At 53.5% G+C, this 15,867-nt stretch overlaps 1 protein-coding gene across 1 annotated transcript in view; it reads left to right on the top strand.

Annotated features, from left to right (window-relative positions):
• dnah1 (dynein, axonemal, heavy chain 1) overlaps window positions 1-15,867 on the top strand; it is a 1,119,271-nt gene that overhangs the window by 1,083,692 nt on the left and 19,712 nt on the right. The window lies entirely within an intron of this gene.

Genomic DNA, 15,867 nt, shown 5'->3' with positions numbered 1-15,867 from the left:
CAACACTTCCTCCTTTGATATATTAACATTCTCAAGAGAGTTCACACACCTATCCCGGACCTCAACATCCGTCATGTCCTAGCTGGTGAATACTGATACAAAGTACTCATTAAGGATTTCACCCACCTCCTGTGGTTCCACGCATAATTTCCCTCTATTGTCCTTAAGTGGGCTCATTGGCCCATCGGACACTTCATCAGAAGCCTCGACCAAACAAATCGTCATGTGCAGTCATTATTCTGTTTCATAGCTTTCGGGAAAAGGAGCAGGTCCTGCAGTGGGCCAAGGAACATGAAGACTGGAAGTGGGAGGATAATAATAATCTTTATTAGTGTCACAAGTAGGCTTAGATTAACACTGCAATGAAGTTACTGTGAAAATCCCCTAATCTTGTTCTCCAAGATAGCCAGATATGTAGTGTTGACAAAGAATATAAAACCAAGAAGTTTAAATCTAAACAAATTTATTTTACAGTACTAAACTTGACTAGGTTCGCACACTTTACTAAGTAACAGATAATAAAATAATGAAATTGAATCTGTAGTACAGTAATCAATATTCTCTCTAACTATTAAACTGCACTATAACTCAACCTCATGCTATATTTCCACAATGGAATCTCTTTCAGTTTTCTTTCTGTCTCATCAGCTTCTCATCATCTTCTCCCAGAATTCCTAGAGATGCAGCTTTATATACAATCACTTAATAACGCCATCTAGTGTTGAGTTACACGTAGTCTCTGTTGTTAACTCTTTACTACTTGTGAACAATACATATCATTACATCCTTTCTTTTAAATACATTTCTCTTCTACATGATTACAGAAAAAAATGAATAGCATTAGTACAAAATACATTGATATGTATATTAAGTTAACAAGTGAGTAAGAAAAAATTATTCAAATAGTTCATGTGTTATTCCTTGTCTCTGAATAAAGCTCGTAGTCTTAAAGTTGAAGTAGATGCTTTATTGTGAGTTTGTTCTCTCTCCAGCGCTTAAACTATGTTACATCTGAGCTGCCTGTCTGTGTTCTGCTCCCAGCTGCCGTTCCTGTGAAGTGCCCTCTAACTTCCTGTCTGTCTCTATTTATACCTCTCCCGTGCTCCCTCTAGTGCTTGCTCAGTTGTATTGCATCTTCATTGACCCCTTGTATATATACAGATCACTACAGTTCATTTGTGTTTCTTCACAAGTTAAGTCTGCCTGGTTTCTTTCTTATTCTGGATGATCTCCTCAATCCAGTCGGGGGAGTGGTAGAAATCTTGAACGTCTTCTGGAAGTTATCTGATATCTTGGAAGATGTTGTAGTACAAAATAAACTCTCATTGAATTGAAGACTAGGAACTAACGTACTGGAAGATTGAACTTTCAGAAGTGCTCTGCGATTTCTTCTAACAATCGAACTGTCATTCATCTGAATGATGTATGAACGAGGTGCTGCTTGACATAGGACCTTAGCTAGATCAGACCATCCTGCAGTGGGAATACAAATTCTCACTTGATCACCTAGATTCAATAGTTCCAGTAATGTCGCATGTTGATTGTAGTATTTCTCCTGAATATTTTGTTGATGGCGCATTTTCTTGATGGCTGGCTGAAGATCTGGATCAGGAAGTCTTATGCATGGAAGAGTTGTACGCAATGTTCTATTCATCAATAATTGAGGAGTAGCCCTGTAATTTAATAAAGCTAAGGACATGTCTGAATCAGAATCAAGAACTTTATTGAAAAATGGTTTCACAATGTGAACACCTTTTTCAACCTTGCCATTGGATTGTGGATAGAGAGGACTGGAAGTTATAGGAAAAAAATTGTGTGCATTAGCAAATTCTGTCCACTCATAGCTATCAAAACAAGGTCCATTGTCTGTCATGACTTTGCTAGGAATCCCATGATGAGCAAAAATCTCATTCGTTGCCTTGATCATGGATTTTGCAGTGGAGTCAGACTTTCTTCCTCAGCTTTTACATCAGCTTCTCATCATCTTCTCCCAGAATTCCTAGAGATGCAGCTTTATATACAATCACTTAGTAACGCCATCTAGTGTTAGAGTTACACGTAGTCTCTGTTGTTAACCCTTTACTACACTTGTACTATACATATCATTACAGCTACACTACAGCGCCTGTTCGGGTACACTGAAGGAGAATTCAGAATGTCCAATTCACCTAACAAGCACATCTTTTGGGACTTGTGGGAGGAAATTGGAGCACCCGGAGGAAACCCACGCAGACACGGGGAGAATATGCAGACTCTGCACAAACAGTGACCCAAAGTCGGGCGGGTATGGGGGTGGCATGGGCGGCCCTGCTGGACATAGGTGGGCCAGGGTAAGGAACAGCTGGGCAAGGGTGGTGTCAGGCACATTCTCGGCACTTTGTCGGGTGCCAACCCATCCGTGTGGCCCGGTGGAGGTCGTTGATCTTCTTAGGGCACTGGGGGCAGGTCCACCTGGTCAGGCTCACAGAGCGGACAGCCACTGCCACTTCCTCCCAGGCAGCATTGACTGCCCTGGCTGACACTCCGAGGTCCTCAGGGGAACAGGGCATCCATTTGGCCTTGGCCGCATACAGTAATCTGCCCAGGTCAGCATCCCCGAATTGTGGGACTGGGCTTCTCAGAGGCAAGGCTGCGAGCTGTGTGGGGTTGGTTGGCTATGCAGGAGCAGTTTGTAGTTGGTACTGTTGCTTCACAGCACCAGGGACCCCGGTTTGCTTCCCGGCTTGGGTCACTGTCTATGCGGAGTCTGCACGTTCTCTCCGTGTCTGCGAGGGTTTTCTCCGGCTGCTCCATTTTCCTCCCACAAGTCCAGAAAGACGTGCTGTTAGGTAATTTGGACATTTTGAATTCTCCCTCTGTGTACCCGAACAAGCGCCAGAATGTGGCGACTAGGGGCTTTTCACAGTAATTTCATTGCAGTGTTAATGTAAGCCTACTTGTGACAATAAATATTGTTATTATTAGATTAATTGCTGCTCTCCCTTGTTAGCAGGGGCCTGGCAAGCGTGGTTCCAGCAAATCAGCTGGCGCGAGCATAATTTGTAATGTGAGGGCCATGGAGCCTCGGTAATTGGACTAATTAACGTTTTATAGCGGTGACGGTGTTGTACCCTCAATAACGACGCGAGAGAGTAAAACGGTAAAGAAGGATTTGATAAGCTAAGAACTAGCCTGGTGCCGAGACGGGTGCCGCCTACAAGGCGGCCCCTTATATACGACTCCCAGATGGGCGGAGCCGCAGGCGGAGTCCCCCAGGGTTCCAAGCCCGGTCTTAAAGGGGACATCACCTTACATGATGAGAAGGGTACAGTAATACAGTAACCATTCATCATATTCACCCCCTGTTTCAAAAACAGTCCGGCGGGGTGAAGTGAAATCATAAGTCCATTCGTTTCGGTGGCCTAATCGTCCTCATTGACCTCCTCAGCTCGGACGGTGGTGCGGCGGACACGGACGTCTTAGTTGAGGGTACGTCCGGAAGCACAATGGTTGGAGCCTTGGACCAGGTCGGGATAGGGAATCGGGGCGCAGGGGAAATAGCTGGGGCTGGGAGCAGTGGTGCCGGCACCGGCGAGGGGTGTAGAGGGGGGGCGCTAGGGGGCGCGTGCGGTCGGTGTCCACCGACGGGGAGTGGGACCGGGGGGGAGGGGGCGCTAGAGGGCGCGTGCGGTCGGTGACCACCGACGGGGAGGGAGTGGGACCGGGGGGGGGGGGGAGGTTGTTAGTGCCGGATTCCGCAAGGGAGCTGTGAGGGAGGGGGCGCCTGTAGTGGGGGTACCAGCGGGTGCCAGATCCCGGAGGGAAACTGTATCTTGCCTGCCGTCGGGGTACTCAACGTAGGTGTATCTGGGGTTCGCGGGTAGTAATAGGACCCTCTCGACCAGGGGGTCCGTTTTATGGCTCCTCGCGTGCCTCCGAAGAAGAACAGGTCCCGGAGTCATCCACCAAGACAAACAAGCGTATGCGAGGGGTCTCATTCGTGGCCGTGCAGAGGAGCAAACTAATGGAGTGTAGGACGTCGGGTAGGACCTCCTGCCAGCGGGGGGGGGGGAGACTTCTCGGCCGTAGGGCCAGAAGGACAGCCTTCCAAACTGTCGTGTTCTCCCTCTCCACCTGCCCGTTTCCCCCACGGGTTATAACTGGTCGTTCTGCTCGACTTGATGCCTTTGCTGAGCAGATACTGACACAGTTCATCGCTCATGAACGATGTACTCCGGTCGCTGTGGATATAAGCGGGGAAACCAAACAGGGTGAAGATGCTGTGCAGTGCCTTTATCACGGTGGCCGAGGTCATGTCGGGACAGGGGACGGCGAATGGGAAGCGGGAGAACTCGTCGATGACGGTGAGGAAGTAGGTATTGCGGTTGGTGGACGGGAGGGGGCCCTTCAAGTCCACACTTAGTCGCTCAAAGGGCCCCGAGGCCTCCACGAGACGAGCCTTGTCTGGCAGTTAGAAGTACGGTTTGCACTCCGCGCAGATCTGGCAAGCCCTGGTCATGGCCTTGACCTCCTCGGTTGAGTAAGCTAGGTTGCGGGACTTGATAAAGTGGACGAGCCGGTTAACCCCCGGGTGACAGAGGTCATTGTGGATGACTTGCAGGCAGTCCTCCTGCCCGTTGACGCACGTGCCGCGGGACAGGGCATTTGGAGGCTCGTTGAGCTCCCCTGGACGATACTTGATATTGTACGTGTAGGTGGCGAGTTCGATCCTCCACCTCAAAATTTTATCGTTTTTTATTTTGCCCCGTTGTGCGTTGTCAAACATGAAGGCTACCGACCGTTGGTCGGTGACGAGGGTGAACCGCCTTCCGGCTAGGTAGTGCCTCCAGTACCGCACAGCCTCCACAATGGCTTGTGCCTCCTTCTCGACTGCAGAGTGCCAAATCTCGGAGACAGTGAGGGTCCGGGAGAAGAACTCTACTGGTCTGCCTGCCTGGTTGAGGGTAGCAGCCAGGGCGATGTCTGACGCATCGCTCTCTACCGCGTACATAGCGGCCTTGATGATGTCGGCCTTGATGCGGCTGAAGGCCGATCGGGCCTCAGCCACAGGGGAAATGTCGTGGTCTTTATGAGTGGGCGGGCTTTGTCCGCATATTTGGGGACCCATTGAGCGTAATAGGAGAAAAGCCCCAAGCACCGTTTGAGGGCCTTCAGGCTGCGGGGGAGGGGAAGTTCCATAAGAGGGCGCATGGCGGTCGGGGTCGGGACCTAAGACCCCGTTTTCCACAACATAGCCGAGGATGGCTAGCCGGGTTGTGTGGAAAACGCATTTTTCCTTGTTATCGATCAGGTTGAGGGCTCGGGCGATCTGGAGGAACTTTTCGAGGTTCGCGTCATGGTCCTGCTGGTCATGGCCGCAGATGGTGACATTGTCCAAGTACGGGTTTGTAGCCCGCAAGCTGTACTGGTCCATCGCCCTCTGGCGACAGAGACCCCATTTGTGACGCCAAAGGGGACCCTGAGGAAGTGGAAGAGCCGGCCGGCTGCTTCGAAGGCGGTCTTTCAGTCGGAAAGGGAGCTGGTGGTAGGCGGATTTGGGATCGACCGTGGAAAATACCCAGTATTAGGCGATCCGATTTACCATTTCTGCTATACGAGGAAGGGGGAACGCATCGAGCTGCGTGAAGCGGTTTATGGTCTGGCTATAATCCACGACCATCCGTTTCTTTTCCCCGGACCGGACTACCACCACCTATGCTCTCCAGGGGCTGTTGCTAGCCTCGGTGACCCCCTCTCCCAGTAAACGATGGACCTCTGACTTGATAAAAGTCATGTCTTGGGCCCTGTACTGCCGGCACCTGGTGGCGACGGGCTTACAGTCGGGAGTGAGGTTCGCGAATAGAGAGGGGGGTGCGACTTTCAGTGTCGCAAGGCTGCAAACCGTGAGGGGGGCAATAATCCACGACCATCCGAGACGGGTGCTTACTGGGTGCCGCCTACAAGGCGGCCCCTTATATACGGCTCCCAGGTGGGCGGAGCTGGAGGCGCAGTCCCCCAGGGTTCCAAGCCCAGTCTTAAAAGGGACATCACCTTACATGATGATAAGGGTACAGTAATACAGTAACCGTTCATCACAGACGGCCTTGCAGGTCCTCAAACCGCCTCCCAACACCTGACAGTGATCAGCTCTTCAAAATATATAACAACGGTTGCCATCTTATATGGAACCTCCCAATCAACCCCAGGGGTCCTTCTGCCACACCGAGGGTGGAGAAGCTGACCTCCACTTCAACAGAATCTGTCTTTGATAAAGCGAGGGGAGTCCAACGAGTTTCTTAAAAGTCTTTTTATTCAGCAACAGCATTATCACACACAGGTCCTCGTTCCTTTTTAGCTGGCTCTACAGCTGCCGGCCTTTTGTACTATTGCTGGGTCAACTCAGTCCAATGAGCATGGGGAAATAATCATCCCCAGCTGGATGAGTCCTGTGCAGGTTATTGCACCCCTCCCCCTCCAAAGTCCGAAAACCCTCGCAAGGATGACCATTGAGGAGGAGAGGACAAAATGGGTGCAAACCCCACAGCAGCCAGACAACAAACACAAAACAAAAAAAAAACCAGATTGGTTCGGATAAGGCACCACCGAACTGGGAAGCAGGACGGGCCGGCACAAACCCCACCAATCATTACGTCCGGCCCGACACCCTCACCACGGGGCGAAGCTGGCAACAGCCGAACCTGTGTACGGCATGCGCCACTGTATCGGACCCATCAACCCAAGGCCCAATTGGCATGCATGCCTTCCAGTCACAGAGGGAAACAGGTGGGGGGAACATCGGACAACGTCCACCTCAAAGTCCCGCAACTTCCAAACGTCCCTTAATTTGAGAAAAAAATCAAGCACTCTAAACTTTACCTAAAAATAAATGCCCAGGGAGCTTTCGCCCCAAACATTCTTACAGTACCTCCACACAGGCAAATAAATCCACAGCGCAAAAGAAAACCCAGCAGGATTCCACGCACGCCGCCACAGGACCAGAAGTTACATCTGGAAATCCCAGTCAACTCAACGGCAACCGAGTGTCTAGGCACAAAACCTGCAGTCACACAACAACCGTCAGCTCACGGGCAAAACATCACTGTTGCAAATCCCACAGTCCGAGCAGCCGCAGTACAGTCTTTCAAACACAATGCCACACTCACGAGCAGAATGACATTCCAAAAAGGATGGTGGAAAACTCGAGAACGGACTCCCCAGCGGACCACTCTGCCAGCATCAGGAAACAATGGCAGACAGAGAAGGCTGAAACGTTGCACAACCATCACCAGAAGTCGCTCAGAAGATACCGCATCCAGTACTGCCAGACACATCCGACTCCAGATCACTTTCAGCAGACATACTTCACAAGCCGGCAGCAAAACCTTGGTCCGGCGCTTGCCTTCCATGACATTACAGGCTCCAAAAAAGAAAAAAAATACACCACAGAAACAAACTGTACCGTAGTCCACACTTTAAAAAAAATTACAGGGAGGTAGTTCAGCCGAACAGGCAGCATGCCGATAGCTCCAATTCATCATCGTCGGCAGTTTGATAAAGTGAGGGGAATCCAATGAGTTTCTGAAGTCGTTTTATTCAGCAACAGCATTATCACACACAGGACCCAGTTACATTTCACCGGGTCCTCGCTCCTTTTTTTCACCTGGCTCTACAGCGATCGGCCTTTTATACTAGTGCTAGGTTAACTCAGTCCAATGAGCACAGGGAAACAATCATCCACAGCTGGATGAGTCCTGTGCAGGTCATTACACTGTCTAAGAGCAATCAGTGAGACAAAGGCTAGAACATCTGTCCCTCCTCCCGCCAGCAACTCTGGCAGCTCTGACACCCCAAATATGGCCTCTCTGGGACCTGGCTCCAGCTCCCTGCCTAAGATCAGCGACATGGTGTTGAAGAAAGAGCCCCAAAGGTTCATTAGCTGAGGACATGCCCCGACCATATGTATGTGATTCGTTGGGCCCCTCCCACGCCATTCACACTTATCTTCTGCCCCTCAAACAACACACGAGGCGAGACGTAGAGAACTACAATCGAGGCTTTATTGAGCAGACTTGTTCAGACTTGTTCCCCAGCAGCTCAGTCACAGAATGCAGCTGCGGGGAGTAAACCGGGTTCTTATACCCCGCCTTTATGGGTGGAGCCCAGTAGGCGGCAGATCCAATTGGGACCCAACATCTGTCCTCCAATAGCTCCTCGGCATTCATGGTGTACCGTATTACCCCTAATACATACCACCACATTCTCCCCTTGTTAAAAAGGAACCCGGCGGGGTGGTGGGTGTATGGTGGTCGGGGTTTACAGGGTCGGTGCCTTAACCATTGAACTATATACAATCATGCCGCTTTTACTGGGCCACTGAATTATTCACATTTTACCCGATTAGCAGCGTTAACTATTTACAACCATGCCGCTTTACTGGGCCACTGAATTATATACATCTTAAGTCGACTCGATGAGTCGAGATGGTGCTCTGGTCGCCCTCTCCGTTCGTCGCAGCCCGGGTGGTGGTGGTGGTGGTGGTGCTGCTGGCTCGGGTCCGGTCGACTCTGGGAGCATCACGCTGTCCCTCTCTGTTTCCTTACTCCTGGGCGGGCCTGGGAGGAGAACCGATCCCCCCGGGAAGGGGGTGGCTGTGGGGTGCACCGGCGGGAGTGAGGGGGTGGTGATTGGTGTTGGGGGGGTGTGGGGAGCTCCGGCGGGCGCTAGGTCCCGCAGAGAGACCGTGTCCTGTCGGCCGTCTGGGAACGCCACGTAGGCGTACTGCGGGTTGGCGTGGAGTAGATGTACCTTTTCCACCAGTGGGTCTGATTTGTGCGCCCGCACATGTTTCCGGAGCAGGATGGGTCCCGGGGCTGCCAGCCAGGTCGGAAGTGACGTTCCAGAAGCGGACTTCCTAGGGAAGATAAGGAGGCGCTCGTGCGGCGTTTGGTTCGTGGTGGTGCACAGCAGGGACCGGATAGAATGAAGGGCATCCGGGAGGACTTCCTGCCAGCGGGAAGTTGGGAGATTCCTAGGCCGTAGGGCCAGTAGGACGGTCTTCCAGACTGTTCCGTTCTCCCTCTCTACCTGCCCGTTCCCCCGGGGGTTGTAGCTGGTCGTCCTGCTCGAGGCTATGCCCTTGCTGAGCAGGAATTGACGCAGCTCATCACTCATGAAGGAGGACCACCTATCGCTATGGATGTAGGCGGGGAAACCGAACAGGGTAAAGATGGTGCAGAGGGCTTTAATGACCGTGGCCGCGGTCATGTCGGGGCAGGGGATGGCGAAGGGGAAACGGGAGTATTCGTCAACGACGTTAAGAAAGTACGTGTTGCGATCGGTGGAGGGGATGGGGCCTTTGAAATCCAGACTGAGGCGTTCAAAGGGACGGGAAGCCTTTATCAGGTGCGCTCTATCTGGCCTGAAAAAATGCGCTTTGCATTCTGCGCAGATTTTGCAGTTCCTGGTGACTGTTCGGACCTCCTCGACGGAGTACGGGAGGTTGCGGACCTTTATAAAGTGGTAGAAGCGAGTGACCCCCGGGTGGCAGAGGTCCTCGTGGAGGGCTTGGAGGCGGTCCACTTGTGCGTTGGCACATGTGCCGCGAGATAGGGCATCGGACGGCTCGTTCAGCTTTCCGGACGGTAAAAGATCTCATAGTTGTAGGTGGAGAGTTCGATCCTCCACCGCAGGATCTTGTCGTTCTTTACCTTGCCCCGCTGTGCATTATCGAACATGAAGGCTACCGACCATTGGTCAGTGAGGAGAGTGAATCTCCTACCGGCCAGGTAATGCCTCCAATGTCGCACAGCTTCCACTATGGCTTGGGCCTCCTTTTCTACTGAGGAGTGGCGAATTTCTGAAGCGTGGAGGGTCCGGGAGAAAAAGGCCACGGGTCTACCCACTTGGTTGAGAGTGGCCGCCAGAGCTACATCGGATGCGTCGCTCTCGACTTGGAAGGGGAGGGACTCGTCGACGGCGTGCATCGTGGCCTTTGCGATATCCGCTTTGATGCGGCTGAAGGCCTGGCGGGCCTCTGTCGACAGGGGAAAAGTAGTGGACTGGATTAGTGGGCGGGCCTTGTCTGCGTACTGGAGGACCCACTGGGCGTAATAAGAAAAGAAGCCCAGGCAGCGTTTCAGGGCTTTGGCACAGTGGGGACGAGGGAACTCCATGAGGGGCGCATGCGTTTAGGGTCGGGGCCTATCATTCCATTACGCACTACGTAGCCCAAGATGGGTAGACGGTCGGTGCTAAACATGCATTTTTCCTCGTTGTAGGTGAGGCTGAGGGCGTTAGCGGTCTGGAGGAATTTGCGGAGGTTGGCGTCGTGGTCCTGCTGGTCGTGGCCGCAGATGGTGACGTTGTCGAGGTACGGGAACGTGGCCCGTAAACCGTGCGGGTCAACCATTCGGTCCATCTCCCGTTGGAAGACCGAGACTCCGTTCGTGATGCCGAATGGAACCCTTAAGAAGTGGTATAGCCGCCCGTCTGCTTTGAAGGCAGTGTACTTGCGGTCACCGGGGCGAATGGGGAGCTGGTGGTAGGCGGACATAAGGTCCACGGTGGAGAAGACCTTGTACTGTGCAATCCGATTGACCATGTTGGATATGCGGGGAAGAGGGTACGCATCTAGCTGCGTGTACCTGTTGATGGTCTGACTGTAGTCTACGACCATCCTCTGCTTCTCCCCTGTCTTCACTACTACCACCTGAGCTCTCCAGGGCCTATTGCTGGCCTGGATTATGCCTTCCCTCAGCAGCCGCTGGACTTCGGACCTGATAAACGTCCGGTCCTGGGTGCTGTACCGTCTGCTCCTAGTGGCGACGGGTTTGCAATCCGGGGTGAGGTTCGCAAACAAGGAGGGCGGTTCGACCTTGAGTGTCGCGAGGCCGCAGATAGTCAGTGGGGGTATTAAGCTCTGGAGGTTGCATTGGAAGTCCAATCCCAGGAGAGTGGGAGTGCAGAGATGGGGGAGGCCATACAGCCGGTAATTTTTGAACTCTCTCCCCTGCACCGTTAGGTTTGCGACGCAGAACCCTTTGATTTCAACGGAGTGGGACCCCGCCGCCAGGAAAATTTTTTGGGTGCTTGGCCGAATTACCAGGGAACAGCGTCTTACCGTGTCCGGATGAATAAAACTCTCCGTGCACCCCGAGTCGATCAAACACGGCGTCTTGTGCCCGTTCACCAGCACCTTTGTCGTTGTCGTCTGGAGCGTCCGGGGCCGCGACTGGTCGAGGGTCACCAATGCCAAACGTGGTTGGTGCATCAGATCGTTGTCTTCAGGCAGTGTGGAGCCGTCCACGTTGGGGTCCTTGCCTGTCAGCCAAGATGGTGGCGTCCATGGATCGCACGCTGCCGGGGGTGGACAAAATGGCCGCTCCTATGGGTTGCACGCGGCCGGGGGTGGACAAAATGGCCGCTCCCATGGATCGCACGCGGCCCGTGGGTAGGATGATGGCGGCGCCCGCCCCCCCCTCGTGGTGTCCGGGGTCCAAAATGGCGGCGCCCGTTGGCCACCCGTGGGTCGCTGGGGGGGTTGAGCCCGTGGTCCCGTTTGTTCCCCGGAGATAGCGGTGTCCCCGCGGGACTGGCACACCGCTGCGTAGTGCCCCCTTTTGCCACAGCTTTTATAGGCGGCCGAGCAGGTCGGGCAGCGCTGGCGGGGGTGTTTCGGCTGCCCGCAAAAGTAGCAGCGGGGCCCCCCCGGGTGGTCTGGGATTCTGGCCGCGCATGCTTGCGGAGGGGTGGTGGGTGCCGGGGGGTCGGTCGCAGCAGGGGTCCACGGAGCCCATGGGGCTGTAGTGCGGTCGGGGGCATAGGCACGGGCGTTTTGGGAGGCCACGTCGAGGGAGGCTGCAAGGGCCCGTGCCTCTGTGAGTCCGAGAGAGTCTTTCTCTAAAAGTCTCTGGCGAATTTGCGACGATGCCAAACCTGTTACGTAAGCGTCTCTGATCAGGAGGTCCGTATGTTCATTCGCCGTTACCGCTGGGCAGTCGCAGTTTCTTCCCAGGATCGTCAGCGCATTGAAGAATTCGTCCAGTGATTCCCCGGGGAATTGTCGTCTCGTCGCGAGCTGGTAGCGTGCGTAGACCTGGTTGACGGGCCTAATGTAGATCTGTTTCAGCAAGTTGATCGCCGCTGGGAATTCTTCCGCGTCCTCGATGAGTGCGTAGATTTTGGGACTCACTCTGGAATGCAGGACCTGCATCTTCTGGTCTTCCTGGGGCCGTTCGGAGGTACCCCTCAAAGCACGCCCGCCAGTGTTTAAACGCCGATGTTGCGTTAGCTGCTTGGGGGCCGATTCGCAGGCATTCCGGGGTGATCCGGAGCTCCATATTCCTTTTTAAGTCTGCTCAATACATTGTAGCACCATCGATCACACACGAGGCGAGACGTAGAGACCTTTAATCGAGGCTTTATTGAGCAGACTTGTTCAGACTTGTTCCCCAGCAGCTCAGTCACAGAATGCAGCTGCGGGGAGTAAACCAGGTTCTTATACCCCGCCTATCTGGGTGGAGCCCAGTAGGCGGCAGATCCAATCGGGACCCAGCATCTGTCCTCCAATAGCTCCTCGGCATTCATGGTGTACCGTATTACCCCTAATACATACCACCACACACACACAGGACCCAGTTACATTTCACCGGGTCCTCGCTCCTTTTTTTCACCTGGCTCTACAGCGATCGGCCTTTTATACTAGTGCTGGGTTAACTCAGTCCAATGAGCACAGGGAAACAATCATCCACAGCTGGATGAGTCCTGTGCCGGTCATTACACTGTCTAAGAGCAATCAGTGAGACAAAGGCTAAAACATCTGCCCCTGCTCCCACCAGCAACTCTGGCAGCTCTGACACCCCAAATATGGCCTCTCTGGGATATGGCTCCAGCTCCCTGCCTAAGATCAGCGACATGGTGTTGAAGAAAGGTTCATTAGCTGAGGACATGCCCCGACCATATGTATGTGATTCGTTGGGCCCCTCCCACGCCATTCACACGTATCTTCTGCCCCTCAAACAACAGACTCATCCTTGCCCGATTCCTCCCCGGGATCATCCTCTGGCGCCTGCTGGTCCAGCTCCTCATCCTCATCCTCGTTCTCCTCCTCCTCCTCAGAGGTGGCCACATGTTCCTCATCCTCCACCTCCAGCACATTGCCCCACTGCTGTGCCAGGTTGTGGAGGACACAGCAGAACACCACAGCAGGCAACCCTCCAGGGTGTCCTGCAGGGCACTACCGGAGCGGTCGAGGCATCGGAACCACATTTTGAGCAATCCGATGCACTGCTCAAGGACAGCCCGGGTGTCCACATGGGTCTCCGTAACAGTCTCCGGTCTCTGTACTGGCGTCATTAGCCAGGTCCTCAGCAGTTATACCTTATCCCCCAAGAGCCAGCCGGCCATTCTGGGATCGTCCTTGAAGATGGTGGGATGTCTGACCCAGGATGAAACTGTAGTACACACACCCTGGAAAGTGTGCATACACATGCATGATTCCTGAGGTGGTGGTCACATACGAGCTGAATGTTCAGGGAGTGGAACCCCTTTCTGTTAAACGTAGGGCACTCGCAGATGGTCCGGCGGGCACTGGGCCACATGCGTGCAGTCTATCAGCCCCTGGACCTGGGGCATCCTGGCGATGGCAGAGAACCCTGCTTCCCGGGCACCTTGTTGGGCTTGCTCCGTGGCAACATTTATCTAATTTTCTACCCAGGCAAACAGAGCATCCATGACGTGACGAATGCACCTGTGGACTCTGGCTTGAGAAATGCCACACAGGTCCCCGCTCAAGCCCTGGAATGATCCCGAGGTGTAAAAGTTCAGGACTGCAGTGACCTTGACAGCCACAGAGAGCGAGTGTCCTCCTCCTCCATGTGGTGCCAAGTCTGCGAGGACATGGCACAGATGCCGCACTGTCTGCTTGTTGAGGCAGAGCGTCCTGTGGCATGCGCTGTCCGTCATTTACTCGAAAGACCACCTACGCTTGTACACCCGCGGGCCTCCCCCACTGGATCTCACTCTGGCCTGATGGGCGGTCGGGTCCTCTGGGTGTGGGTTGGGGACCCGCACATGGGCCACCACCTCGATCCTCTGTCAATGCTGCTGTTCCCGCCGCCTACGGTGCCTGGCCACTCAGCCTGCCAGCAGCACCACTAGAGCAAGTTCCGTGGAGTCCAAAATATCGTCCTACTCATTCAGCACCTGTAAGAAATTGGTAGAGGGTGTGAGACTGACAAACAGCGATGTCTTCCATCCTGGGACCCTCCATTTCCCCATTGATCCCCCCCCCCCCCCCCCCGCCCCACACTGGGAATGCCCACGCACACCCGGCTGCAGCTCCTGCCCACCGGACCCCAGACCCTGTACCCTTGACACCCGCACATAATGTTACCTAGACCAGGCGCTAGTCCCCTCCCCATTGGACTCACCCACCCTCCGGCCGCGGACATGTCCCCGGGGCTGGATGTTGGCTGCTGTGTCCCTGGTGTTGCCTCCCGCAATGTTCAGGCACCGTGTCCAGGAATCATGGTCTGATTGGGATACTAGGCAATAACTCCCACATGCTAAATGGCACACCCACCCATGGGAATCCACTTGGGATGGGTGATGTGCTCACTTAAACACAATTGCCAATTCGTATTAGCAATAGCCTTCAGCCGCACGGTCAGAGGACTCCGCAGTCAGTAGGGTTTATGGGTGGTCAGTGGGGCAGATAGGCAGGGACTGGATTTGCCCCCGGAACGGGTACACACGATCCAGGTATGGCGGAGTTGCAGGCAGTTGCCCCCCAGCTCCGATACCCCCATGCCCCTCATGGTGGATCACCTAGGGTGGACCTCCCCCCCCCCCCCCCCCACTCCCCAACTCCACCACTCTCCAAGCACTGGGCAGTAAGCCCAGTGACCACAGGCGCTTTGCCTGTGAGCGAAGGTGGCTATTCGTCTCCTGGGCTCTCTGCATCTGCCCTTCCACCAGGTTCACATTTTTAAAAAGGAATACTAATCGGCGCCAGCGTGACCACTTGCTGGAGAGGCTGCTGGATCACGGGAGGCTGTTGAATTTGGGGTGGCCCCCGTTAATTGTATGGAAATAGGGCTTAAGTGGTGATTATTGATTTCTCGCCATGCTACAGTGGGATCCCGATTTCGCCAAGGGAGCGGGCCAGTTGCATCGCCAACGATTTGGCACCCGGTGCGTTTCTCGTTTTTGGCCTCTCCCGCTATTCACCGGCCTCGTCGCGCTCTCGCTCGAGCGCAACAAGGCCACTGAATCTCGCCCATGGTATTTAAAATCGCCATCTCCAGTAGGCTTTTCAGAATAAAAGAATAAGCTCTTCTATTGATCACCATGTCTTCGGTTGTCCAGACCTGAACTCTGCAATTCCTTTCATCAAACTCTCCACCTCTCCCTGAAAGGGAGCCATATTTGACTCAAAACATTAACTCTGTTTCTCTATCCACAGATGCTGCCAGATCGTCAGAGTATTTCCAGCACCTTCTGTTTTTATCTCCACCTCTCTCTCCTCCTTACGAATCTCGTTAAAACAAGGTCTTTGGCCATACTTTTGGTCTTTCTGTGGCTCAATGTCACATTTTACCTGAAAACTCTTTTGGAAAGCAACTTGGGAGGCTTTACGTTTTTATTTTCATTCATTTAAGGACCATCGCTAGCAAAGCCAGCATTTGTTGCCAATTCCAAATTGCCCTTGTTAAAAAATATTTCATACAAGTACAAGCTGTTGTTTCATTGCTGTGGCTCAGTCGGTAGCACTCTCAGTTCTGACTCGAAGCTTGTGGGTGATGCCCCACTCCAAGGCTCTGAGCATATAAACCAGGCTGACACTTCAGTATTAGAGAGGAAGCATGACAGTGTGAACGTGTCATTTTT

Source organism: Scyliorhinus torazame, chromosome 13, assembly GCF_047496885.1.
Source record: "Scyliorhinus torazame isolate Kashiwa2021f chromosome 13, sScyTor2.1, whole genome shotgun sequence".
Lineage (NCBI taxonomy): Eukaryota > Metazoa > Chordata > Chondrichthyes > Carcharhiniformes > Scyliorhinidae > Scyliorhinus > Scyliorhinus torazame.
Note: the sequence above shows the minus strand (reverse complement) of the source record. Positions and strands in the feature narration are given on the sequence as shown.